The sequence below is a fragment of the Ovis aries genome, chromosome 2 (genome assembly GCF_016772045.2).
Source record: "Ovis aries strain OAR_USU_Benz2616 breed Rambouillet chromosome 2, ARS-UI_Ramb_v3.0, whole genome shotgun sequence".
NCBI classification, from domain to species: domain Eukaryota; kingdom Metazoa; phylum Chordata; class Mammalia; order Artiodactyla; family Bovidae; genus Ovis; species Ovis aries.
Window position 1 is genome coordinate 201,433,675 of NC_056055.1, and position 3,724 is coordinate 201,437,398.

At 37.1% G+C, this 3,724-nt stretch overlaps 1 pseudogene; it reads left to right on the top strand.

Annotated features, from left to right (window-relative positions):
- Positions 1-2,919: 2,919 nt before the first annotated feature.
- LOC114113361 (U6 spliceosomal RNA) lies at positions 2,920-3,016 on the top strand (annotated as a pseudogene).
- Positions 3,017-3,724: the final 708 nt, after the last annotated feature.

The following is a 3,724-nucleotide window of genomic DNA, read 5'->3' on the forward strand; positions in this document are numbered from 1 at the left end:
GGAGGGATTGGGGGCAGGAGAAGGGGACGACAGAGGATGAGATGGCTGGATGGCATCACCGACTCGATGGACGTGAGTCTGAGTGAATTCCGGGAGATGGTGATGGACAGGAAAGCCTAGTGTGCTGCAATTCATGGGGTCGCAAAGATTCGGACACAACTGAGTGACTGAACTGAACTATAGCATTAATCTTTTTCTGCCTGAATTATTTTGTACATGGGACCTAAGAAAAACAACAAATTGGTGAATAAAGCAAGAAGGAAGTAGACTGTTGGAACACTCTGATGGTTACCAGCAGGTGGAGGGAAGGGGGGAAGGACATATATGGTAGGTGACTTAAAAGAAGGATTATTTTGAGACTACATGAAATTATGTGTAAAATTTTTGAAAATGGTAAACCATTATGTAATTTAAAGAATTTTTAATTCAGTAAAAATGTTTTAAAAATTAGGGAAAAAATAAAATTGCATATATGGCAAAATCATAACTTCTTGGAAGAAAAGTTATGACCAACCTAGATAGCATATTGAAAAGCAGAGACATTACTTGGCCAACAAAGGTCCGTCTAGTCAAGGCTATGGTTTTTCCAGTGGTCATGTATGGATGTGAGAGTTGGACTGTGAAGAAAGCTGAGCACCGAAGAATTGATGCGTTTGAACTGTGGTGTTGGAGAGGACTCTTGAGAGTCCCTTGGACTGCAAGGAGATCCAACCAGTTCATTCTGAAGGAGATCAGCCCTGGCATTTCTTTGGAGGGAATGATGCTGAAACTGAAACTCCAGTACTTTGGCCACCTCATGAGAAGAGTTGACTCATTGGAAAAGACTCTGTAGCTGGGAGGGATTGGGGGCAGGAGGAGAAGGGACGACAGAGGATGAGATGGCTGGATGGCATCACGGACTCGATGGACGTGAGTCTGAGTGAACTCCGGGAGTTGGTGATGGACAGGGAGGCCTGGCGTGCTGCGATTCATGGGATCGCAGAGTCAGACACGACTGAGTGACTGAACTGACTGACTGACTGACTGATATATCTGAAGATATTAAGAATTTTCACATATATGTACACATACATATAGCCTGATTAATATATTTACTTTTAGTTAATATATCACTTATTTATGCTATCATTTGAAACCCCTCCAGATGCATTTATTAATGATTAAAGTAATAAATAATGCTTATATTTTTATAAAAATAAATAATTTACTGACTTTTTTAAGCCCATATACCATGGTGTTTTGATGTGCAAATAGGTTTGCAACAAGGTAAACTGAGTTTTTAAAAGATGTCATCTTATGCAACAATTTGCTTAGGATTGACAGTTAAAGGTTATATTTAGATGATGTCTATAACATGTATTCACACATATTTTAAAAGTCTATTAAAAGAAATATAGGGAATGTTAAAACTGGATGGTGTGATATCTAGTGAAATACAGACTTAAAATCTATGCCATTAGAACCTGCAAATTTATAAGAACGAGCTTTAAATCTGTTAGCAGTTGAATTTCTATGTAAAGTTCTCACTATTCTCTATGGTTATCAAATGGAACGTTATAACCTCTCAACATTCATTTATATAATTCAAATGTTATTTATCCCATTATATATAACCCCATTATTTTTTAAATAGCTAATATACTTTTGCTCACATCTGATGCATATATCAGGATAAAAATTTAATTCTAATTTTCCTGAACTAGAGAATAGGTTTTGTCTGAGCTCTGTAGAACATTTAACTTTTAACTTGTAATTCTCAGTATGCTTCTATTACATTCACAGAATAATAGGGAGTATGCCTGCAGGTAGTTTAATACTGTTAAACTCCTATGGATCCCAATGAAATACCATGTAGCCCAGCATGCTTTACATTTCAAAAGTTGGAGGTTGTTAACAATATACTTTTATTAAAATTCCTAGTAATTTTTGCTGTCAATCTGAATATAAAATTACTTTATCACTTTTCTGTAGAATAAAAAAGTGAAGAAAATATTACTTTATTCTAAGTGTTTATCTGGCCAAAAATGGAAAAAGAAATTTAGAAAAAGTCAACTATACTGTAGTCTAAGAATAGACAATTTTGAATATTTTAGTACTGAAATGGCACAGTTATACATCTATTCATGTAGTGATTTGTTCAAATGATATTTAGTTTTGAGCCAAGGAATTGTGTGAAGCATTAAGGATAGGGCAACTAGCAATAATTAAACCTCTGCCCTCATGAAGCACTCATTCTAGTGGGAGTAATAGACAGTAGACACATAGCAATTCAAGTACTGATACTGTGATAAAGAAAAATAAGAGTATTACCTAAAAATGAATCTGAATTAAGCATGAAAAGTGATTAAAAGCACTCCAAGAATAAAGCAAAGCTTATACAAATGACCTAAGGTGAGAAATGACTGAGCGACTGAACTGAACTGAACTGAAGGTGAGAAATTGCTGGTGAGAAGTGCTCCAAGGAGTAAAGTAGATTAGAGTGGCCAAAGAATTGTGAACAAAAGAGACTAAGGTACCAGATGAAGTTGGGATGAAGGCAAGGACAGATAATCAGGCCTCTGTAAATCATGGTGGGATATCGAGCTTCTCCTGGTTTGATGTGTTGAAAAGCCGCCCCTGGATACTGAGGGAGAGATCATGAGTGAACATCATTTAGTGTCAAAAAACGGAAAACATGAATTAATTTCTTTTGCAAACCATGATAAAGAAAGTTCCGGATTTTGCATGAAATGTTAAATGTTCTAAAACTGCAAGTAGAAATACAGATATCAATTTCAACAACAAGAATGAAGACTTCTGAGTATATAGGAAGATGTAGTTTCTAAAGAGTAAAAATATGTATATATCTATTCCATTAGATCACCTACCTTTCTTCTCTTTTAGTCCACAATAAAGACCCTGTCAACATGTCAGGGTGGTGCTTCCTTTGGTAATATATACATGAAAATTGCAGAAAAGATTAGCATGGCCCCTGCACAAATATGACACAGAAGTGCATATGGTCTTCCATATTCTTAGGTTGTTAATAGAGGAGATCCTAAGAGTTCTCTCATGATAAGAAGTTTTCTTTCTTTTAGTGTATCTATATGAAATGATGGATGTTAACTAAATTTATTGTGGCAATCATTTCACAGTGTATGTAAATCAAGCTATCATGCTGTGTACCTTAAACTTATACAGTGATATATGTCAATTGTTGTTGTTGTTGTTCAGTTGTGCAGTCATGTCTGACTGTTTGCGACACCATGGACTGCAGCACACAGGCCTTCCTGTCCCTCACCATCTTCTGGAGTCTGCCCAAGTTCATGTTCATTACCACTGAGTCATCTGTGCACATCAAATGACCAAAATACTGGAGCTTCAGCTTCAACATCAGTCATTCTGGTGAATATTCAGGGTTGATCTCCCTTCAGATTGACTGGTTTCATCTCCTTGCTGTCCAGGCACCTTGGGAGTCTACTCCAGCACCACAGTTTGAAGGCATCAATTCTTTGGCATTCTGCTTTCTTTATGGTCCAGCTCTCACAACCATATGTGACCACTGGGAAGACCATACCCTTGACTATACAGAACTTTGTGGGCAGACTAATGCCTCTGCTTTTCAACACTGTCGAGGCTGTCATCGCTTTCCTGCCATGAAGCAATTGTCTTCTGTTTTCATGGCTGCAGTCACATCCACAGTGATTTTGGAGCCCAAAAGAGGAAATCTGTCACTATTTCCACC